Source organism: Artemia sp. Qi Xiang Cuo, chromosome 20, assembly GCF_049724085.1.
Source record: "Artemia sp. Qi Xiang Cuo chromosome 20, ASM4972408v1, whole genome shotgun sequence".
NCBI classification, from domain to species: Eukaryota; Metazoa; Arthropoda; class Branchiopoda; order Anostraca; family Artemiidae; genus Artemia; species Artemia sp. Qi Xiang Cuo.
This window is the reverse complement of record NC_142813.1, coordinates 13,473,642-13,499,460: the sequence shown is the minus strand read 5'-3', so window position 1 is coordinate 13,499,460 and position 25,819 is coordinate 13,473,642. Positions and strand designations below refer to the sequence as shown.

The window sequence follows — 25,819 nt, the reverse complement described above, 5'->3', positions numbered from 1 at the left end:
TATTAGCCTTACCAAATTATTTTTGCTTAGCCAATTTGTTAAATCTAGAAGCTTAGTTGAGTTTAAAGAAATCACATTCCATTGGAGGATTTTCCGTATATTAAGGTCCATCATTTCCATCTAGATTTGCCACATCAATTGTTTCACTGTCGCTTGCAAAGGAGAGGAGATCGTCTTCCCTTTCTCTATCTGCTTACTGATTTTGACTAGTTTGGGTACTAGGTGCTTTTTTCCCTTTGCTAACTTTCCTTAGCCTTACCAAATCTTTTCCATCTGCCTCTTCGTTTTCAATTTTTTGGGACGAAATGGGGATAGCTATTGCACTTTTCAGAAGCTGAAATTCAGCAGTTGCTGAAGCCCAAATGGTTGGGTCAAGACGCGTTGTGACAGCTTTCCTAGTCATAATTGCCTTCACTTGCTGCGTTTCTCCACTGGATTGAATCAGATGGCTAACTGTTAAATAAGTTGAAATTTTTTCCAACTCGCTTGAATCTGAGGCTGCCTGTGGTCTGTGCTCAGAAGATTGAGTGTCTTTCCTTTGTGTTTGTTTTGTTGATGGCAGAGGTGTAATGCCATATATTTGCTGTTTTTGGTGAGCACCTCTGCTACTTTCCAAATCTCTATTGTGAGGCTGACTCATACTCTCTTTCGGGGAGTTCGGTGCGGAGTGACCTGGTGATGTTTTCAGTCTTTGAGCTAATTCTGAATTGGGAATTCTTGCTGCTATCACAGAGTACGGAAGTCTCATTTTGTCTGACAACCTTACTATAACAGCTGTTTTCTGATGCGAAGGACAAATTTGCTTTTGCCGCGAAGAGTGCCCATATGTTTTACAATTCTTGCGGTATGGTTCTCGTGATGTGCAAGCATTTTGATTGTGACCCGTTCCTCCACATTGTGGACATGCAAGAATCGTTTGCTTGCAGTTATTTCTTGCTTGGCCGTGCATCAGACAAATAGTCCACTTGAACGGTTTCGGTTTGTACTGTTTGTACCAAACTTTTTGGCCGTACAGATACAATCCGACTTTTATGTCCTTTTGGCTGGTTATCAGGACAGATTTACTTTCCACTAGATCACCATCATTCTTTTGTCGAAGTCTAGTTACAGTTGCTGGTTCTACTAGCCGTCCTGATGCATCTAGTAGCTCTGGCTGAATTTCTTCATTAGAAAGATTCAGGTCAAGTCCAAATACCACATATTTGTAGGGCCTTTTTTATTACAATTTTACATTCAACTGTGGTACCTGCAAAAGATAACATGTTAGACTTTTGAATCAAAATGTTTGCCAAATTTTCATTTTGAAAATAAATGTCAGCCATACCTGATCTAAGAAGACACACATCAAAATTAGCTTTTGCAGCCGAAAATATTGATTTTCTTAAATTTAGGATCTGTTCTTGTTTAAACGGTTCTCCATTAGTTGTCCTTATCAAAACTGAGAAAGGATCTGTTTTTGTTATGTTTTCTTCAATATTTGGCTGTGTGTTTGGTGAACATCTTGATCTTTTTCTTGGTGCTGTAGGTTGAGATACTATCTGAAAATTTCCGTTCCTAGTAGCTTGGATTGTTTTTTCTTTTTCAGCTGTTTGGTTTTTACGGATACTCCAAGGAAGTGAAAATTGTATTGTTGAAAAATTCTAAAAAACTTTCTCACTGACGATACACGAATCTTTCTCACTGACGATGTGCCTATGTCAGTGCGAGTACAAAGGAAAAAGTTACATACTTTGTTTTCGAGATTGCGGGATAAGGGTATTGAATTGTAGATAGGAAAGTTCTTACCCCCCTGCTTGTTTGTTCGTAATCAAAATGGTGCTGTCGAAAAGTACCTTCTTGGTGAAATCCCACAAAATTTAATAATGCAAATAAAAGGGACTTAGAAACTTTTGAATGGAAGAACGAGAAGGAAAGGAAGAGAAAAAAAATATTTTGAGTTTGGTTAAAGTTGCTTAAAGTTTGGTGAATATGACTGTTTTTTTTTTGTCTTTCTCTGTATTGTAAGTCTAGGTTATTGCTACTTTTGAGTAAGAAAAAAGTCTAAGAAATTATTTAATAGAAAAATGTGATATTTTAGGTCTTGCGCTTTAATGTCAGTATTTATGTAATAATTACGACAGTCGCCATGATGGAAATCTTTTGTTTCCTTATTATTATTTATTCTTTAGTTTTTTAGTTTTGATAGGTGTTTTGTATAATAATTGCTCAGATGAGAAGGTAGTTATAATATCGACGGTGCTTTTGTGTCAACTGTTATTCATGGTTATTATGTCTAGTGAGAGATTGGCACTACTTGAGGGTAATGGAGCAAAATTTTGTGGTGGTTTGGACACGCAGCTTAGGGATGGTGACGAGGGAATAATATTCCGAGGTTCTCCTGATGCTAAGTATGCTTTTTCGAGTGATATTATTCGTGGTTCGGCGCATTCTGCGGATTTTACGGTTACTCGTTTTAATTGTCGAGGTCTAAATGACTCATATGCGTATTTATCTGAGTAGTGCCAGGAGAGTGATATTCAGGTTGTAGGTTTAACTGAAACTTGGCTGCGTGACCACAACGATTCTTTGTTAAATATAAATGGATATACTTTATTTAAGAAAAATAGGAAAAATTACCAGCCTGGTGGTCTGGTGTCATATGTGAGGTTTAGTCTTAATGTTAAGGTGAGAGGAAATATTTCAGTATATGAAGAAATGGTTTTGGAGAGTATGGTATGTGAGATAGTTCAGGGTGAAACTCATTTTTTTATTGTATTGGTGTACAAGCTACCGTCTGCACCTGATTCTCGTTTTTTGGAACTGATGGAGTGTCAGCTTAAAAAAAGTCCCAGGTTCAACGTACCTGTGTTTGGTAATGGGAAACTTTAAAGTAAATTTGATGCTAGCAAATGACAGATATAGTCAAAATTTATTTAATCTCATGCTTAGCTCCGATTTATATCCAAGTTTTAATATCCCTACAAAGATTAGTGAAAGTAATGCGACACTAATCGACAACATTTCTATGAATATTGGATTTAGTGATCCGAAGGTAATTATCAATGATATATTTGACCATTGCGCCGTTATGGTGACTTTAGAAGTATCAAGCCCCCAAAATCAGAGAAAATAGAAAAGAAATGGGATTAAATTAGATGCTGCTTTGATTAGTAAGTTTAGATGTAAACTAGCATCACAGGATTGGTCACACCTTAATAAATATGAAGATCCTAGTCCTGAAATGGACAATTAGAATGGTCAGTTAACTTCACTGCTCTGTTCAAGTTGCTCTAAGTATAAACGGTCGAGAAAAGATGAACCAAATAAGCAGTGGATAACGAAAAGCCTTCTAAAGTGCATAAATAGAAGGCACGATTTATATCAAGAGGAAATCCTGAGCTCAAATATATTTAATCAAGGGTTCTATAGACGATATAATAATACTCTGAATAAGCTCTCAGAAAATCAAAGTGGAACAAAAAATCCTGTTTTTTTTTAAATCTATGAAGAAGATTTTATTCTTTTTCGATAAAATATCGAAAAAGATATTTTTAAAATTTAAGGAACTCCATTGTTGGTATTTCTGTAATTATACTACCTCAACTAGAGTAAGAAGTATTTTCTATATTTTTATGGACGAAAAACCCAAGTTTTTAACGGACAGGGAAAACATTCTGAAAAACAAATTTTTTGGATGGACCACCGCTAGCCAAAAGTTGCAGTTTGGGAAGAGGGGGACCTGGCATAACGTTTTGGATTTTGATTTTTTTATAAACATACTTAAAATGTTTATATCAAAATCCAGGAAGATTTTCGTTTAGAAAATAAAATGAAACAACCAAACAAAGGTATTTTTCAAAACCTAGTTGGGTCATTGCACCACATCCCTCCCCATCCCCCACAGGTACCATCGTGATAAACTTGCAAACAGAAAAAAATGTTCATTGTGATAAAAGTCTTAAAAGATACTTTAACTGGCAATTTCAAATCCAAAAGCATGGCAATTTGTGATTTTAGCGACTAGTTTCATAGCTGGCTGAAACTTAGTTGCCAGGTAGTGCGCATTTGCGCCATTTCGGCACTTTTTTGAGCTGATTGGGCATTGAATTTTTAAAATTGGCACATTGCGCCGATTTTGCGCTTGTCAAAAAAATTCGGCGCAAAGTGGGCGCATTTTGCCTTCACAATAACAATGAAAAAAACTCAAAATTTTAAAGTCTATTGTTTACTGACAACTTCTACTGACAGATTCAAGAATCTGTGTATAAAGACAGGTGGAATTTTCGGAGCACCGTAGGGATTCTCATATCGCATTCCAGGGTCCATGACGAACGAAATTTTAAATTGTTAAAGCGTGCATTATCCTTAACGTGAAAAAACCAATGGGAAAGTGGTCAAATTTCGATAAAAACAAAATACAGAAAAGAGTGGGAAAAACTGACCGTTGATCGACATAGCTCAAGCAGCTCTTTCTATCTTAAGCTTACCCATCACCAACCCTTTCGTCGAGAGAGTGTTTTCTGTTATGAATCTAGTCAAGTACAAAATTCGAAACGGGATACACCTTTAAATGCTTAACTCTACTTTAACCATCCGACTAAGGCTAAATTGCTAGGGAAAGGGCTGCAGGGACCTTGATCCTAGACCCGCTATGCTGAATAAATTTACCATTGACATATGTGACATCAAAAAACCATTCAATGACAATAAAAATGAAGATGAAACTCTTGAGAAAATTTTGGGCGATATAGAAGGAGGGGTTTGCTGTTTAACTTTGACAATGATCTTGAATACTAGTCGAAGATAAATATAATATATGATTAAAAATTGTACAAAACTAATTCGAAGTTCATTAAAAGGAAAACACAAATAAAAAAACAATCGGAACTGTTGAAGGACCTTACCAAATACAATTTTGTCCCATATGAATGTCTTTGGATTCTGTTTCATGACATAATCTCAGAATAGTGTCTTTAGCCTGCAATTTTATGGATAGTTGTATTAAGAACGGCTGGTCTAATTTCTTATCTTTGATTTTGCCGTTCTTGTCGTTCTAATTTATATTTTGAAAGCTGCGAAACATTTTGTTCTCATAACTAAGTTTGAGAATCTATATCTTTTTGCACCTTAGAATTGGAATGTGACAAAAACATTGTACAAAGAAGTAAACTTTGATGTCACTTACCCTAATGACATTTTGGAGAGACGTGACCTTCAAGGATCATGCTTCTCTTTAGTTCTACATTAGAAAATCCTATTTATTAGTTATCTATATCAAATGCCCTTTAACTTCCACGTTTTTTTGTATAACTGATCTATATTGCACGACCAGTATACTGAGTACCTATTTCTTTTTTTAAGTTCTTTAATAACAATTTCTATTGTTGATAGGGAATAATTCAGCATATTAGCCACAAAGTAATGTAAAATACCATCTTAGATATTGGCAAGTATTTTTTTTGTTAGATCTTCTTTAATTTTCTTTTTTATTTAATTCTCTGACCTACCAGAGACCTAAGGAAAACATCTTTCTTGTCAAGCCAAAGACTGAGAACAGAAAATTTCGACCACAAAAGCGCATGTAATCAGTCAAAAATGTTTCACTGTTTTATGTTTCGGAATATGGATCCAAAATCTGTCAATGAAGACTGAATCCAACCAATTTTGAGTTCTAGTATGCTGAAAAGTAAAATTCACGCTATCTAATAATATTGTCTCTGATTTCTTTTTTTTTGCACTCATCCCTGCAAGATCTAATTTACCCTGAATTTCGAACTCCACCCAAAATTCTATAGCGAAAATGCACCGATCGCGCATTTTCGCTTCCCTTCGTGCGCAATCTACCGGCGCCTGGCATCACTGGGCTGTAATTCTGTTAAGGCGTAGAATTTGAAAACATGGAAGCATGTTTTATTTTTTGTATGTTGGATCTGGCAAAAGATATAAAGACATAACATTAGTTAAACAACTTGACAACAGACCGAGGTAATTATCCAAAGACATTTTCCCATGAAATAGCTACAGTGACAGTACCATTTTCCATTATTAGTCTATTCCAAGCCTAAACCTTTCCATTAGGCTGCTAGTCTATTCCAAGCCTAAATCTTTCCATTAGGCTGCTACATTTTCCAAGTTTTTGCACTACTTAGCTTGGTATAAAGTGAATGTATCACTGGATGCATATTTCTTATGTTCTGTCTAGTAAGTTTAGAGACAATTTCATTACTTGAATATTGACAAGGTAAGCACTAAGCCTTGCCAACTATATGCCTTTTTTATGTTCTTTCCAAGCATAAGCTAATGAGGGTAAGGGTAAAATTCTTTTTTTAGCTACTTTTGGCTATATTAGAAAGGGGTTAGGTTAGGAAAAGGAACTTTTCAGGTAAATTTTTACCAAATCATATTATTGACTTATGAATAAAGTGAATAACCTATACCACTTGATGCCTTTTTTGGTAAATTTCTACCAAATCATATTATTGACTTATGCATAAAGTGAATATACTACTCGATGCCTTTTTTTATGCTGATTATGAATATAGTAATCATTTTGGTAAAGTTCTACAAAATCATGTTATTGAGGTAGGACAAAAGTGAATACACCATTCAATGCCCTTTTTTATGCTGATTACGAATATAATAAGCATTTCTATTGGAAATGAATTTCAGCCCCCCCTATATACGCCAATTCAGGGTTAGGTTAGGTATAGCCTATATAGGGGGGGGGGCTGAAATTCATGTCTGATAGAAATGCTTATTATATTCATAATCAGCATTAAAAAAAACATCAATTGGTGTATTCACTTTATTCCTAACTCAATAATATGATTTTGTAGAACTTTACCATCATTTCTATTGGAAATGAATTTCAGCCCCCCCCCCTTATATATGCCAATTCAGGGTATATATTTCTACAACCTAACCCTGAATTGGCATATATAGGGGGGGCCAAAATTCATTTCCAATAGAAACATGCGCGCCCATAAGCTGAATTCCAGGGGGGGGCAAACTTTGTCTAATTGCTACTTTTAATGCTATATAATAAAAATCTCAGAACAAAAATATAAAAATAAGGCAGCATCATTCAGCCGGGGGGGGGGGCAAGAGCCCCCCCCCCATATGGGCGCCCATGAATAGAAATGATTATTATATTCATAATCAGCATAAAAAAGGCATCAAATGGTGTATTCACTTTATTCCTAACTGAATAATATGATTTGGTAGAAATTTACCCTTTTTTTAGGCTATGCTCTTTCCAAATATAATAATCATTTGTTTCGGAAATGAATTTTACCCCCACCCCTATATACCAATTCAGGGTATATATTTGCACATTCGGGGGGGGGGGTAGGGGTAAAGTTTAAACTTACCCCCCATTTACATTTTTTTTGCACTTCATTTAAGTAGAAGATCTATTTTGCAAGGTTTCACTTCTATAATACACAGATTTTAAAAGGTCATCAAAAGTCAGGACCCTCTAGAGGGAGAAGGAGTAGAGGTAGATACTTTAAAATATCTTCTCATGACATAATTTTGCCTGTAGACCCATCCCTGAAAAATTCATTCTCCTAACCTAACCCCTTTCCAAGATATTCAAAAGTAGCTAAACCAGAATTCTACCAGGGTAAGATATCCAGTAGTCAGCAAGCTAATCCACTCTTTGACAGCTAAATCATTATAAAATCTCTATTGTACTACCTAGAAAGTAGATTGTTTCACTATTAGATGTGTCAAAATCTTCTTAACAAATATGCAATTAGCTAGAATATTTTAACCATATACAAAACTCACTATGTCAAATATACTGATAGACAACAATAGGGCCTAAGCTTGGCCATACATTTAAAGCTTGAATATAATCTTAGGAAATGTTGTCTAATCTTTGACACAAGATCTTAAAGTCAAGATAGCATATCCTAATCACAGACACAGTTCACCTTGGATAGAATTGATCTAAGGCAAGTATTGTGAAACTGAATAAGTTTATTTAAATAGGGTAGGGTGTAGAGGCAACTTTTGTCTAAATCCCAATTTTGAAAAACCAAACATTTTCCAAGATTTAGTCAGCCAATCCCAACTGGTCTAGTCCAAACAATCAGCCAATCATAGCTATCTAACCCTACAAATGTAAGGTCAGCCTGCTGTGTATATATAGGAATTTTACTTTTCAATCAGAATATAATGGCCAAGATTAGGCACTGGCCAAGTACTGGGGGTCTTATCCCTAGTTGTTTCACTCACAATTTGTAAGTTACAAATCCAGGTAGCAGAATAGGAGAGAGAGTCTTCTTAAAAAATATCTTAATAAAGTAAAAGTAGCCTACAATAAGACTCCTTATTTCATTCTGCTCTTCAACATAAATAGCCTAGTTGTTACCTTGACAATACACCCCCCCCCTTGATAGGACCAAATGTAGCCCTTATGATATGTTTCTTTGTTGTTGTTTCCATGTTTTGATATATTCTAGGCTATAACAAATAGCTCCTATGTATAATCAAAGATATCCAGTTTAACATGAGTGACTAATTGAATGTCATATAAGAAATACTATGTTAAATGATTTTAAAATCTAGAGCAAAATGAAAGGAAACAGTAAATATGGAAACCTTTCCATTACTAAGTTATGAATAAGGTGAACTTACCACTTGATGCTTTTTTTCTGCTCTATCCAAATACAATAATGGCTTTACTTGAAAGTTCAATTTTAAACACTTTGTAGAAACTTAAAGATGATACCTGTTTCTCTTATTTTGGCTAGAAAAGGGTTAATAACAAAATTCTTGCATTCTATTATGCCAAATAATTTTAGTTGACGCATTTAACTGCAGCTCCACTAATTTACCTGTGGTAAGGTTGTTTTTATGGTATTTGGGTGATGTAGTTGTAGATGCCTTAATTTTTCCCTTTATAGGGGAGGTAAACTCTGGCCCTAAGGTAATTAAACTTTGGTAGCGTGCCTTAGGCTATGACTGGACTAATGAGGTGTACCAGCTGGGTATGTTTGAGGGACTAAAAGTAGATTGTAGAGAGGTTGGCTATAATGCAATACTTTTATTCAATTAACATATAATAATACCAGATATATATTTTCTGCTGGGACTGGCTGTCCCAAGTAGACCACAAGTCTTGGAAAACTACAGTAATATATAATAGGATACTTAGACACTTACAATGATCCGACAAGATTCCAAGGTATTTCTAAAACAACAGACCAAAGGTCAGTCTGGCATAAGGTTAGTATCAGTCTCCCCCTTCCGATAAAATGTATCTTTTATACATTTTTTATCAACCACACTTTCCTTTACCCAACCGACGCAATAGCTAGGAAGTGGTGATTTCTCAATTTCCCGTTAAGCAGAAACTTGGCAGGATATATTCCTTATCTTAATAAAAAGTGGTATTTCTAAACTTTGTATTTGCATCTAAATATATTTTTACTAAATTCCAAATTGAATAAATTAGAAGCTTTATCACAATACTCCCCATTTAAAGAAGAGTTGCCCACAACTCTCAATACTTTACTTTTAAAACAACTTAATTTTGTTTACAGCTATTATGCTGCCATCTTTGGGTCATTATGTGCCTATAACCTCAATGGGTTTCCTTAGGATCATGTTTCTGGTCCAATATAGGCCATGTTCTTTTTTTGTCAAAGGATTTCAATTTGAATTTCATCCTTGTTTCTCTTTTTCTCTGTCTCTAGGACTGAAAAATACTCTTTTTTAACCATTTTCATGTGCATCTTCTGTTTTGGCTTGACCCCAAGCAACTTAAGCATTATATTAGTGGTTCTGCTTAAATTAGATTTAAAGTTATATTCAAAATGTTTATAAATTATTTGAGTTTAAATTTAATTCCCATTACAATTTAATTTGTCTGTGTGATGTGGTTGATATACTGTTTATTTTTGGTTTTAGAAATGCCTTGGATAAATTACACATAACATTTTTGGTTTTTAAATTTTCACATTTCCAGCACAAAGCATTTTCACATATTTCAATAATATAAGCCATTTGGGCTATGTAGCACATTCTCTAGGCCTAAATTAAGTTCTGATTTTATCTCACTTTCTGATGAACTTATAGTAAAGTCTGTAATATTGCGTACAGTTTCCAAAATATCAGTTGATAAGGTATGGTTTGTTTTCTGATAGTGTGAGATGTTAGTATCAGGATACATTTGAAGTGGCTTCAAAATTTTTTACTTTCCAAAAATGTGTAAAAAAATGATTGAAAAAAAAAATGGATCTGAAAAGATGTTATGAAAAATTTGATTTCCAAAAAAAAAATAAGGCTGTATCTAAAATAAATATTAACATTAGAATACACATAAAGTATAATTTGTTACCTATATATAGTAAAAACGAAACACTCAAAATTTGTATATATCACTGCATTCTTTTTTTTCTTTAAATGAAAGTTAATTACTTTTAATTACTTTCTCCTCTATTTACTTTTAATATAAGATTATTAATCACTTAACAAAAAATTTTTCTTCACAATAAAAATATTTATACGTTGACTCGAATTCAAACATTTACATATAACATTAAATCACTAGTTAAAACTTAAAGTTAATAAAAACATAGTATATATGTATACAAGCATTGTGTAATAACTTACACAAGTATGTTAAGTAACAAAAACTTCTATCTAAAAATATATTTGGTTAAAGTTTTAGAAGTTACTTTAAAGCATCAAGCATTTTTTTTTTTTTAAGTCGATTTTTTGCAAAGCAACACTAAAAAGTGGTATAACTCTTTTTTTGATTAGTAAACACTCGAATTGCTAATTTATTTACAGTAACAAGTATTATTGCTGACACAGTAATAAATTTGCCCAATTAACTATCATAGATTTCTCTTTTCTTTCATATTTATGAAAGCATAGTGCCAACTGAATTGTCTGCGGTTGTAGATAACCATTTTTTTTATATATATTTTTAGTTTCCTTGCAATAGATTATGGTTTTGTGCAGACAGGGTTTCTTATATCCTTACCCCCGAGGGTTTGATGTTTCTTATAATACCAATATTTAAAACATCATATAACCAATCCCAGAACCACGATAGCAGTTATGAAATATCCCCAAGTAGAGGCTAATAAGCTTTTATAATAAGTGGTTCTTTCTATTTCTGTTTGGAAAATGGGATAATTTATGTCCAGATTTTTATTTAGATTTTCCAGGGTTTTCAGAAATCTGGGTGTTTCTCCTTTTATTTTTTCTGGTATGGATATATCAATTAATTTCTTTATCATCTTTTGTACTTTCTTAATTTTTTCATTATATTGTTCAACATTTGTTGCTTTAAAAATATTTATGTTGGGTATCGGCCTTATACCCCATTTGTTCATATTTATCTTCATATTTTCCACAATTGGAGATTATGTAATTGTCTCTCTTGTCGTTAAACGACAGGATGGGGGAATATTAATCAGGCCCATCCCTTCTATTCGTATATCTCTTGTATTCTTCAACCCTAAAAAATTTTTGCATCTCAACTGCACCATATAGGGTTGTGGAATGCTGAATATGAAATCATTTTCACTTATTTTTTTCCATAGTTCAAGATTAATTTCACTTACTATATCAACATCACATTCTTTTGGTAGGAGATTTGAGTGATCCATCTCCTCTCAAAGTTTAATAGCACAGATTTTTCTTGCGCATAGATGTGATATAGTCCCTAAGTTGCAAAAGGGTAGTTTATCGTTTTGACATTTAATTATTTCCTGTTGCTCTGGTATCCTATATTTTAAGTTGGAAATGGCTATATATGGGGGCAAATTATTTATCCTAATCCAGCTTGTGGTGTTCGTCAACCTTGCAGGGAAAGCATTTATTTGGAACATTTATTTGGTACCTTTAAAAATATCCATAACTCCCCTTGCTTAATTTGCAAATAGTTTCCGCCATGCTATAAAAGTATAGAATATTCTCGAAATTATGTTCTAGTCCTAGTCTCAATTGATAAGGCAAATGACTTTCTATGGTTTTGAGTACTTCTATTAATTTACCTGGGTTTGGAAGTCGTGCTGGTAAATTTTTTGTCAAAAGGGTTAGAAACTCTAACTCCAATTGATTAAATTCATGAGATATATCCATGATGGCACTAGATAATAACTGTAGAGCCATCTGAAGATTTATATCTTCTATTATTTCACTTTGGTTTCCTATTATTCGTTTTAGAGTTATGAATACTGCATTGGTTATCTCCTGTTTAAAAATGGAAAGCGTATTGATTGTTTGATTAACTTTTTCTTCAATTTTTGATATCCTTGTTTCATGATGTTTTAAGATTGTTAGTTGTTTGTCTACCAAGTGTAGAAGATTTTGATTTGTTACTTCGACTTTCCCTATTCGTTTTTCTGCTTCCTTCCATGTTGTCTCAGATACCGTACCGAATATATATTCTGAGATTTTCCCTACAATACCAATTAAGCTTCTTTTCTTTCTGGCCAATGTATTGTCTGGTTCGTTTTTGTTTTGTTTTTGTTTTTGCAGCGTAATTAACATTATTTTTATATCTTCTAAAACCCCATTAATTTGGTTGTTTGGTACATTGAACAACAAAGTTGCCTGAATTTGAAATAATGATACTTTTATTTCTTTTTCTATTACCTGAGGGGGTGTGAAAGGAGGTGGGTTAAAAGTTTTTTCTAATTCTCTTCTTGTCATTTCCAGATTATTTGCAAGTACTGTTACTTGGTTTTGGAGGGTATGTAAGGCTGAAGCATCAAACATAATGGCGATTTGCCAGTAACCTTCCATGGGTTTGATGGTATTCATCCTGCAAAATGATACTCCTTTTACAACCCTAAATTCGGCTGCAATAAGCTGGAGAAGCTTAAAAACGCAAATTATTGTCCAAATTCTCATCTGTAATAAATATTCCTTATATAGATCATGTATAAACACTAAAAAAAAAAAATTGGACGTGTTGTGAATTAACGCGTAATTCCTGTGTATTCTGCATATTCTTTGATCATTTGTAATTGCCTTGGCGTTATAGTCAATTCTTGTAATTCGGTTACTTCCTGTCTGACACCTTGTATTTTACTCTTTTGATAAATAATCCAAACTGTTATAAGTGTAAATAGACTTACACATACTGTGCCCATTATACACCCTACTAAAAATAATTCATTGAATTGAATGCTTTCCTCCCTTATTGCTCTCAGTGTAACTTCTGCTTGACTAATGGCTATTTCTTATTCTTGTTTTATATCTTTCATCATTTGGGCCCAACTAATAGGTTCTTTGAAATTCTTTTTCCAAATTTCTACTAGATGTTTACTACCTTTTTTGGGAAAAATTTTTAATTTGCCTGGTAAAATTGTTTTAATTTTTAATGGAGTTAATTTATTAGTGTTTTCTTCTGATCTTTGTCTATTTTATCTTTTAAGAATGAAATTTGTATCTTTGTGCCATAGAATACGTTCTGACATTGTCTATATAATTCGTGGAAAATTTGGTACTTATCTTTCTTGAACTCAAGTTCCATCTAGCGTAACATTATTTGAAACCAACACTTCTGATACGCTTACTTTTATAATTCCTTCAGTTGTTTCTGAAGGTTTAGAGACTTCCCAGTGGCACGTTTTTTGAATGCCTTGTCGATTTTCTAGAATTATGTTTTCCCAGCAATTTAAACTGTTCCCATTTTTTGTCCTTTTTAGTCCTTTTTTGGTCAGCTCTAGTTTAAAAATACCTTTTTCTAAAGCATCCATGACCCTAATTTTGTCTAGAGAAATTATTCTTTCTCCTTTGTTTTCTACTAGTACATATGCTGAAGTTAATGTCATGGTGATTATTACCCCCTGTGGGCCCCCTGTTGCCATGAGAAAAGTATGATACATTATAAATGCGCTATTTTTCTGAACCAGGGGTATTTTTACATTTATTTGGAGGTTTCCCGCTAATATAAAATAAGATGCTTTTAATAGCTTAGCATACCAGCTTAAGGGCTCTATCGGGTCTAACCCCGAAGGTAATTCGTAGTACGGTACCCTTCCTTTAATACAAAATACTGTATGTTTTGCAAGATCAATCCTCTGTGAACTTCTATTGTATAATCACTTAAAATTTGTAGATGTGTCATTAGCTCTAACATGCTTGCCGCTAAATATTCTCCATATAACGGCTTATCTTCTTTACCTTCATTAATCAGTAAATGCTCTATTCTACTGAATATATTGTAAATTTCCCCTAGAGTCCAGTTTAAATTGGAGATTTTTTCATTCTGTGCTAGCTATATTGTCTTTTTCGATATGATAATATGTTTTGCTAGAAATTTTTGTGTTTTCAACCTCTGTGATATTTGCATGTATTATCTCCAAATAATATTTTTGTATGTCTTCGAAAGCTATGTATGTTTTATTTTGCTCTTCTTTTGGTGAGGGACCATTTACATTTGTACGATGTTTTGTCACATGGATTATCGCTTCTACTTGTCTGTTTATTGCATACAATTTTGCAAGCACCGATTACTCGAAGCTATGGGATATATTTGCAGTTCTTTCACATCTAGTTTTTCGCGAAATTATTTTTCTTCTTGGTTACTAGTTTTCAACAAAAAGGCTTCGATTATCTTCTGATAAGCGTCCTTTTTTAACCTTATGGTATCTAGCATTTTTTGTAACTGTTCTAAATCTATTTCAAATAGGAGTTGCCAGTAATTCTCTACAATTCTCACCTGTCGTATTTGCATTATAATTCCTCCGTCAACTACTTGTAGTTTCTCGCCCTCTAATTTTGTTTTTGTCATCTTAGGACTTTCTCCCAAGAATAATATCGATAAAACAGCCCACCAGTAAAACTTCCACATTGTCTACAAGAAAAAATTGCTATTACCCTTTGTCTCTCCGTATTCTTATAAAGTTTTTTTTTTAAATTAACCCCGAAATTTTTTTTTTAAATATACATATCAAAACAATTGCCTTTTAATGCTGATTCTAAATATGTATAATTCAATTAGTTTCACTACTCCCATTTAAAAGTTACGTGGCCTTACTTAATTTCTTTGATGAAACGTATTTTTTTGACAAGTCTTGTCAGTACACCATTCGCGAAGTTTTAATTCGTCCCGCAGACAAAATTTTTCCAGAAAGCTCGGATGTCACTTTAGATCTGAGCTTATTTATTTTCTGGAAACTTACGAGTCTTTAGGCTGAAAATTTTTTTTTGAGTTTCTTTTCTTCGTAACGATAATAATTTTTACTGGCGACATATATTATGAAGGAAAATTTGACGTTATTTACATACCGATTAAAGGAAGAAAAATATAGATATTTCTTTAGAAGCTCTTTACTCGTTTTATTTTTATTTTTTTCCGTTATCATTATTTTATTCAAACATTAATCGGCTTGGGGCCACGCTTGTTCTGCTTTTCTCCGTTTCCTAGTCCGAATTTTGGACTCCAAAGTTTTGCTTCTCTTCTTTATAATATTTGCAAGTTTTTCCGTGGTCTCTATAGTGTGGTTTACAGGGCTCTGAATTCGAGCGCGGTTTTTTTGCCTTGTCAAATATCTTTAATCTTTGTTTCTCATGATGTTTGGCCTTTTTCATAAGTGATTTAGCTACTTGTGCTGCTGACGAAGGAACTTGTTGCTGTCCTTCTGGTTTCTTTACTTTTCTCCATAATTTCTCTCTTAAGGAGGGTTTTCATAACGATGGTCCAGGTTTAGTGATAACAATTTCTGTAGAAGAACTATCGGTGTCACATTCTGTTAACTCGTGTCTGGTAGATGGCGTTTGCTCCAAAAGCCATTTTTGTGTTAAGACTGTAGGTGAGTCTAATTTATGAAAATCAGATAATTCATTGTTTCCTTCCAATTTTTCTTACTCTTTGGATTTCACCTTTGGTTTATCACGTTTTAAACCATTATGTTGTGTTTGAGGCTCTTCATCGCTAGTATCTGATGAGCATCGAATATTTCCCTTTTTCTCTTGTTTGTTGTGGAGAGTTTGTAGCCACGACTGGGCTAAATACTCCTTCCACTCCTCCCAACCTTTTTGGTCGTTAAAAAGGTCATTAAATTCATATAGTCTTCTGATATATAGTGGTGAAATTGTTTCCTCTATTTCTTTGTCTGAAGGAATAGGCTCTGATTTCCACGGTTCTGAAAAATATCCCTTTTTCATTCTATTATGGTGTACTACTTCTTCCTTTACCTTATACTGATGCTTTAGAACATATGTTAAGTTATTTGGTAGAATTTTTACAATCAGGGCCCATCCAATTTCGGTTTTAACTTTTTTGTCCCTTTCAGGTTGGTTTTGTGTATTTAGACCAAATCTCCTAAACCATAATTTGTCTTATTTTTGCTTTTTTTGTCATATTTTTCTGTTTGTTCTGTTCTTTCATCTTACAAATTGTATTTAACTTGCGCCATAGCTTTTTTCATTCGCTTTACCATTTTTTGATTATATTGGTCTAGGTTGTAATATATTATATCATTTTGTATTTAATCTAAACAAATTCTGGGATCTCTTAGATGTTGTAAAAAATGGCGTTTCTTTTAAAGAACGTGAAAAAGCCATATTTACTGCAAAGACTACGAATGGTAAATGTTCATCCCAATTTTCATTTTCCTCTCTTGCATGTATTCCCGGCATGGAAGCTAATTCCTTATGTTTGCATTCAACCTTTCCATTAGCGGCTGCCATATAAGACGATGTAAACCATCGTTTCACACCCAGATATTCCGTAATTTCGTCTAATAATTTGGCTCTAAAACATGGCCCATTGTCGCTAAGTAAAACTCTGGGGAAAATTCCATGTTCCAAGAATAGGTGATTTACTGAAACCTTCACAATAGTTTTTGTCTTTTCGTCTTTAATTAGAAAACCGTATAGGTATGAGTTGAAATGATCGCCTGATGCTAGTAAACACCTGTTTCATTTATGGAAAACTGGTGAACTTACTACTGTCCCCCAAATGTCTATTGGCACTAATTTTCCTACCTCTGAAGGGGTGGGGTAGAGACCTAATTCGGCCCTAGGTGTCTTTGGTGGGGACTTTTGTTTGGCACACTCTTGGCAGCTTTGTATGAAAGCTTTTACTTTTGAGTACATTTTTGGAAAATAAAAATTTTCTTTCAGCCTCCCCATAGTTTTCGTTTCTCCCATGTGACAGCCAATCATTGCATGTGCCATCTGTAAAATCTCTCCTTCCAGTGATTTTGGAATTACTGGAATAATTTTTAAGTAATTTTTTCTATATTCTTGCGATGGTCTGTGATATCTTACCAAAAGATTTTTACTTTCATCAAGATCAAAATTATCTAAGTCGTTCAAAAAATTTTTAAAGTGCTCTGGCAGTTCCGTTCCTTTTGATAAAAAGGATTTCATCGTTAAATAAAATTATCTTTATCTTGATGATTCGAAATATTTTCATTAGATAGTATTTCTACCCCTTCCAGTTCCCTCTGGATGGTTGTAATCAAATTTCCTTCCGTATCAGGATTTCGTGATAAATAATCAGGTAAAATGTTTGTACGGCCCTTTATATATATTGGGGTATATGAATATGCTTGCAGACCGCGTCAGTCGTGCTGAAGTATTTTGCATCGTATGTACCCAAATTAATGGTTTTTGGTCTACGCGTAAAATGAATTTTTTTACAAGTAAAATTTGTCGAAAATATTCTGTAAAAACGACAACTGCTAAGCATTCCCTTTCAACTGTCGAATATTTTTTTTCTGCCTCCGACAGTGACCTGCTGACGTATTGGACTATTGATTCTACTCCTTCCGAATTTATGTTTAATAATATGGCTCCAATACCGTACCCCGAAGCATCTGTTTGTAAACAGAAGTCTTGTGACAAATCTGGTAGTTTAAGTATTGGTGCCTGTAATAATTGCCTTTTTATTTCATCCATCGCTTGTTTTGCGTCCGCTGGACATTTGAATTTACCTGATTTTTTTAAAAGGTTTGTCAAAGGTTGCGCTATTGTTGCATAATTTTTAATATATCGTCTGAAATAGCTTAACAAACCACAAACTGATCTGCAGCTTTTTTGATCTTTAGGAGGCTGCAAATATTCTATGACTGTAAATTTTTCTGGATTTGGTGAAATAGTACCTTGGTTTATCAGGTGTCCAAGAAAAACAGTTTTGGCACTACTATTTTTAACTTTTCTGGTTTTAATTTTCAGCCTGCTTTTTCAAACTTTCCCAGTATTTTTCTAAGTCCAACCAAGTGGTCTTCCAGGTTTTCATTAAACAAAATTACATCATCTAAATAAGCCAAGGTATCTTTTTTCCTTCCTGGTTTTTTATCTTTTAACACCAAATTCATTAGTCAACTAAAACAATTTGGACTAAATGATAAGCCAAAAGGCATACGTTCAAATGTGAACGTTCTTCCATCGTCTAAGATTACTGTAGCTTTATGCTTTGTTTCTGCATCTAAAGCGATTTGCCAATATCCTGCTATTAAGTCAAAACTAGTGTAGCATTTTGTACCTCCTAGCGAATCTAAAATCGTATCAATTCTTGGCAACTTCATCACGTCTTTTACCGTGACGGCATTTAGAACTCTAAAATCTGTACATAATCTCCAGGTGTTATCTTTTTTCCTGACTATTACTAGTGGAAAACACCAATCCCTAACACTTTCTTTAATTATTCCCTGATGTTCCATTTCCTTTATTTGGCTTTCTAGCCATGGTTTTAATTGATAAGGTGTTTTATACGGTGACTTTTTAATTGGAGGGCCCTCTGTTAATATTTTATGCATGACTAAGAGACTTAATGCGTAACTTGGTCTGTGTTTTGAAAAAGTCCATCTAAAATCCCAAAGCATGCCTTCCACCTGGGTTTTTACACTTTTCAGTAAATTTTTGAAATCAAATTGTTGCAAAAAATCCATTTTTGACTTTCTATACTTTTCTTGTGGTTGAGGTTTTAATGAGGATAATTGTTCGTGGCTACACTTAATTCTGGACTGTTTAGAGATTTTATTTCTGAATTTGAAATCTTTTCCACTGATCCAAGTTCTATTTGGTTCAGTTTTACTTTATTATCACCTAGATCCCACCGCTGCCACCAGTTGTGGTAAGGTTGTTTTTATGGTATTTGGGTGATGTAGTCGTAGATGCCTTTATTTCTCCCTTTATAGGGGAGGTAAACTCTGGCCCTAAGGTAATTAAACTTTGGTAGCGTGCCTTATGCTATGACCAGACTAATGAGGCGTACCAGCTGGGTATGTTCAAGGGACTAAAAGTAGATTGTAGAGAGGTTGGCTGTAATGCAATACTTTTATTCAATTAACATATAATCATACCAGATATATATTTTCTACTGGGACTGGCTGTCTCAAGTAGACCACAAGTCTCGGAAAACTACAGTAATATATAATAGGATACTTAGACACTTACAATGATCCGACAAAATTCCAAGGTATTTCTGAAACAACGGACCAGAGGTCAGTCCGGTATAAAGTTAGTATCAGTCTCCCCCTTCCCATAAAATATATCTTTTATATATTTTTATCAACCACACTTTCCTTTACCCAACCGATGCAATAGTTAGGAAGTGATGATTTCTCAATTTCCCGTTAAGCAGAAACTTGGCAGGATATATTCCTTAACTTAATAAAAAGTGGTATTTCTAAACTTTGTATTTGCGTCTTAATATATTTTTACTAAATTCCAAATTGACTAAATTAGAAGCTTTATCACATACCCCCTCCCCTAATATGCAAATTCCCATGTGGATAAGGGTTTAGAATTAGGGCTATTCAGAATGAATCATGTTAAGAAAACAATCCTTACTTCATAATATGTAGAGTAATTGTAGCTATTACATTTTTACTGCAGCTCCACTATACTTTACCCCCCTAATTTTCAAGCCCAAATTATGTTTCCTGTGCATGTTGAGATTTGTCTGCCTTGTTCCAATCCATGTAACCATAAATTTAGTCAGCTGTGATGAACTGTATAATTTGGGCTGCATATTTACACAATATGGGGAAGGTGGGTTTGGGGGTAAAGTATAATGGAGTTGTAGTCAACTCAGTTTTTGCTGATTTGCTTGTTTTGTGGTTTCATTGTCTTTTGTGCTTATATCTCATCAACAGGGAGTCTATAATGCCAAATAAAAAAAATGGTAACTCTCTAAGCTAGTCTATGAGTTTCTGCAGGAAATAGTATAATAACAAAATTTGGTATTTTGGGGAGTTTTCTAGGTTACGTTGCTAGCTAAAAGATAAATATACCACTTGATGTATGTTTTAGTCATAGAATGTATGCAAAAAGCAGCTGATTTAGTTTTTGTTTATAGGTTGGCTTTATTTGGTGTTATAAAAAACTGTTCTTGAGATGTAAGAACAAAGAATAATACAAACCAGCAAAATCCACAAACCTTTTTAAATAGCCTAGTATTCTATCCAGCCTCATTAGGGGAAAAACTAGGGCATGTTTGCAACAGTATCAATTATTATATTTAGAATCAGCATTAAAAGGCACACTATTCGGTACCTTTATCTTTTGATAGCAAATTAATCTAGAAAACCATAATTTACCCAAAATTCTCACTTTATAACATAAAAAGAATTTATATTAAGTATGCTTTCTGGGTTGATTTCTATCTAATTCATGTTTTATGCATTTTTTGTTTTACTTTCAGTACGTTTTTTTCCCCTGTATTTGAAACATTTGCCCTCATATGTGCTTCAAACTCTAAAAATTTTTTTTTTTGTTGTTGTTAGCCAATATAGAAAAAAAGTATTATGTATTCAATTATACAGAATATGCACCATTTGGGGGGGGGTGGCTTTTGGAGTCATGTCTAATCTAAAAAAAAATATGCTCCCATATCCCTAACAATGTATATACTGCATAAGTGAAGATATAACCAAAAAAAAAGAAAACTTCTCTATCACCTAATAACTAGCTGAAAGTAGAAAATTTAGGAATGAAAGACATAGGCTATTGATGATAAACTTATTGCATATTGCAGATATTTAAAATACAGGTAAACTAAAAAAAAAGAAAATTATGTTGAAATTCATATAAATATATAGTAGAATAAATGTGAGTTGAAGTTGAAGCATCCTAGAAATTTCAAATAACATAAATTTTCTGCATATTATAAAGTAAGAATTTTTTTAATATGGTGTTTATTTTGAAAGAGCTTACACGTTAATGTTGCCAGAGAACTTTTGTGTATAACCTAGAACTATATCCAGCCCTATTATCAGTGCTAGGGTCTAATTGGAATTGTAGCAATTATTATTTTTGAGAGAGTGTAATGGAGAATCTATAAGTACAACTTGCATCTTGCTATTTTCCTGTAATTAACATCAAGCCTGTTTGTGTCATCCATTATAATCTAGAAAAGACTTGTTACTTGTACTGTTTTGCTGCAAGAAGCATTTCTAAAAAACCAATTAGTCACCTTGTAAGAGTGCTTTATATATTTTTGGAGTATTTTCGATGTTTGAGTAGTTTTGGATAGTGAACCTTGGATGTTGCCTATAACTGATGATTTTAACTAATTGTACACATTAGGTTCAGAGTTCAGAGTTCATTTTATTAAACAATAAACGAACTAAAAAAAAAACCTTCCACATATAATTAAACACAATAAAGAAAAAAAAAGAAAAAAACGCTACAACATATTCCCCCCGCAGGGCTCCATGGCCCGGAAAAGCAGAGAGAAAAAAAAATACCTAAATATCACTAATACTGATGACAAACTGTCGCCCACCACTCAAAATCTGCCGAAACCAAGCCAGGTGAGATGTTGCACACATGGTAAACACCACTCATAACAAAATATCCAACTCGGCCCAGAGACGTCCACCCCATCAAAACATAAAAAACAAAAACAAAAAGAAAAAACCAAAAGATCTTAACATAATAATAATAATAATATTACTATAAACAACTTTAAAAAAGAAAAAAAAATACATTAAACATAATTCATCTAGACATTAAAATATCTGTTACAGTTCTTCTGAAGGTACCAAACGAGTGACATTTTCGAGCTGATTCAGGTAGGGTATTCCATACCATATGACATGCGATCAGCGGATTAAAATCTGACCTCACTAATGGAGTAAACGGAATGGTAATGTTGCTTGAATTACGAAGATGATACGTAGACTGATCAGTAACGAAATATAGAGTAGCTTTTAGGACCATCGGAACATCCCCATGGAGTTGAAGAAAAGTGAAAGACGCCCACGACAAAATGTAAAGCGACTGCAAATCAAGTAAAGACTTAGGTTCAGAACAATTTGTTTCCTGTATAAGGCTCCTTGCTTTATCATATATCTTAGACAGTGGTTTCAAAAGAGAAGAAAAGTTGACATCCATATCGTAGGGCAATAAGAGACGTAAGACTGGACTAAGCAATGAAACAGAATTCTTAGATTCGATCCAGGAAAGATATGTTTAAGCTTCCTCAAAATTCCAAGACTCCTGGAGATCTTCATTTTAATCAGACCAATATGATTCCTAAAAGAAAGATTTTCATCCAGAAGAATACCTAGAAATCGGACGGACCGATCCTTAGGTATACTAAGAGAACCTCTAGACAGATGGATTTCAGATAACTGAGGGCAAGCCTGAGAAATACGTGAGAAAATTAGAAAACTTGACTTAGCAACATTTAGGGCCAGGCAGTTAGCACCAAACCAAAATATAACTATATCAAAAAGGTCCTCTAGTTTGGGATGCATCTCAGGCTCCGTTCTTACTGCAGCACCAAGGGTACTGTCATCCGCGAATGCGACGAGAGTGTCCTCATCCTGTGAAGGTGATTTCGACTGTTGATCATTAAAAAATTCAGGATGACATAGCCGACAGCAGACTTTAGGTTTCTGTCTCGTAACCGCCACTATAAGGTCATTAACATAAATCAAAAATAGAAGCAGCCCAAGAACAGAACCTTGAGGGACACCAAACTCAACTTCAGACGAAGAACGGAAAAGAGAATCTACGGAAATAGTTCTACCTGACAAGTAAGAATCAAACCAGGCATGAGTATGGCCTCTTACACCATAATGTGATAGATTGAAAAGCAGATTCCCATGGGTTAAAGAATTGAAAGGTTTAAGGACGTTAAGAAATATAGCAGCATGAATCAAACCAGGGTCAAGCGCCGATTAAAGAAATTTTAAAGGAGTTGCATATGCACGTTCGGTTGAATGCTTCGCTCAGAAACCAAACTGAAAACCATGGAAGAACCTTTTCGCCTCTAAAAAAGAAATTAGACAGGACCGCTTTGCCTTTTCAAAAATTTTGCTAAAACAGGTAGTATATAGGCTGATATTTAGCTGGATCATTCCTTGGTCTGCCCTTATATAAAACGATGACTCTAACTCGCTTGAGAGAACTGGGGAAAACCCGATTTTCAAAAGATAGATTCACAAGCCTTGTCAAAGGAGAAATTGACTACCTTCGTAGAAATGCAATCAGGGCCAGATGACGATGAACCTTTCAACCTATTAACAATCCTTGCTATTTCAACCTCAGAAACAGGATCCAACGCCATTGACTTGAGACAAGGTGGACCAAGATAAGATTTATAATCGGGTTGTGACGGCGAAGAACTAACTGAAGAAGCAGTAGTTTTCCCAATATTAGCAAAGTATGAAGTAAATGCTTCTTGAACAGACAGCTCACCCTCAACAACGACACCATCAACCAAAAGACTTGAAGGGACAGAATAAGAACGAGAAGAAGGCTTAAGGACAGAATTGATCACCTGCCAGGTTTTTTGAATATCCTTTCCACATTCCGAAAATTTATTTGAATAATAGAGGGATTTAGCCTTCCGGCACAAAGAGTTATAAACATTCCTGTAGAGTTTGAATAGCTGAAGACGTGCAGCACTCGAAGATGGCTTTGCTGACTTATAAGCTTTCCAAAGGTAATTTTTCCTTCTCCATCTCCTAAGAAGATCAGGGGTCATCCATGGGTTTAGAGGAATAGATCTTTTTGACCTAGAAGTAGAAGGGGACGCAGCACATACATCAATAATAGACACTTTCACAAACTCATAAAAAGAATCAAACTGTGAACAAAAATCTATCTCCTCATCAATAATATTCCATGAGTTATCAGCTAACCGAGATCTGAGGAGGGTCAGCTCATTTGGACCAAACCTAAAAAAAGACGAACCAGAAGCTGAGGTATTCCTACTCATCATCTCTACAAAACTGAAAGTAGAAAACACAGGAAAATGATCTGAAATGTCACTCACGACTACTGAGTTCTTAATCAAATTGAGAGAAGAGAAAATATTATCGATCAAAGATGCTGTAGTCTCAGTTAGACGTGTCGGGATGCAGGCTGTTGGAAGAGTTCCGGCAGCAAGCATTGTTGAAAGAAAATCCACCGTCGTAGAGGACGCCATATCATTCAGGTCCAGGTTGAAGTCTCCCATTAATATAAGTTCGCATGGACGTCTCCGTATTAAATCCAAAAGTTCATCAAGGATCTGAAGAAAAGAAGGGACGGATCCACTCGGATATCGATAAACATTACCTACGATCAGATCCTTGCCATGGAATTTAATATCAATAAACAAGGATTCAAAGACGCCTTCTTCATTCCTTGATAAATCAGATCAAACGGAATGGGGAAGATCATCAGATATATACAATGCGAGAACACCTTTTGCTAACCCTCGACGATTTAGTCGCTCCATTTTATAACCTGGTATATCTAGAAGTATTTCATTATGTGAGTCCAAGAAAGTCTCACATAATCCAATAACATCTGGTCGCCTATCAGAAACTATCCGTCTCAACTGATCATTTGACGAAAATAAACCCTGAATGAGATGAAGCACCAAAAAATGATCATCTCGTTTGGAGTCCTCTTTTAATTTTGAAACATACTTACTACTAACAGAATGTGAAAATTTTACAGCATTTCTTTTATCTTGACCTACAGAATTATTAACAATATTCAAAACATCAATTGGGTTACTTTGCAATTGAAGTAAATGCCAATCAAGGGAGCAGACATCCCCGGAGCCTGAGTTAGAAAAATTCATAATACTTACAGAGATGGTCAATCAAACCTGTGCCACAACTCCCCCAGCCCGGAATTGAAGAAACAATGATAAGTGGACAGTAACTTGGCAAAATGAACGAACTCAACTTTTGAGCTTGCGAAAACTTAAAAATAAACAAAGGCCAAAAATAATTAAACACAAGAAAAACAAAAATGACGAAAAAAAGAGAAAACATGATGACAGAAGAACAATTACGGGAGAATAAAAAAAAAACGATCACAAGACAAAATCAAGATGAAAAGAAAAAACAAATAATTATTCGTCATCATCATCAAATGGCACCACAGACGGAGGTAAAGCACTAGAGATAGAAGCCGACAAACTAAAGGGATCATAGCACGAATCGTCAAGACGGGACCATTTCAATCCACACATTAATTCCTTACGTCATTATTCGCGTTTCAGCAACCTTCACTGAATGGTCAGACGAGGTGCGAAGAGTATAACCGTATGCAAGGAGCTCTTTTTGCCGTCGTGCCAAATCTCGCTGAAGGTCAGAACTAACACTCTTTCCGGAACCTTTCAGTTTTCCACAGTTTTTCATAATATCATCTTTATCCGACAAGTTCGCTAATGACACGAAAATTGACCCTGGTTTGCTCGCAGGTTTGGTTGCTCTAGTGTTAACACCAGATTGCTTATTTGCATTGAATCGGTAGCACTTAACAATCTGTAACGAATTTGCATTTGCTACTCCAATCTCAGTGAACAGTTTACGAGCAGCAGTCTCAGGATCTACACCTTGAACAATCGGTATACCTTGTAAAATAATGTTCTGCCTCTTTGAAACCGATTCCGCTTGAA

General features: G+C 34.4%; 1 protein-coding gene across 1 annotated transcript in view; it reads left to right on the top strand.

The window, feature by feature from the left end:
- The first annotated feature begins 5,860 nt into the window (after positions 1–5,860).
- KLHL18 (Kelch like family member 18) overlaps positions 5,861–25,819 on the top strand; it is a 63,395-nt gene continuing 43,436 nt past the window's right edge. The window contains exon 1 of the mRNA XM_089105793.1: positions 5,861–5,964. The gene's annotated coding sequence lies outside the window, so the exon portion shown is untranslated. The remainder of the gene's footprint in view (positions 5,965–25,819) is intronic.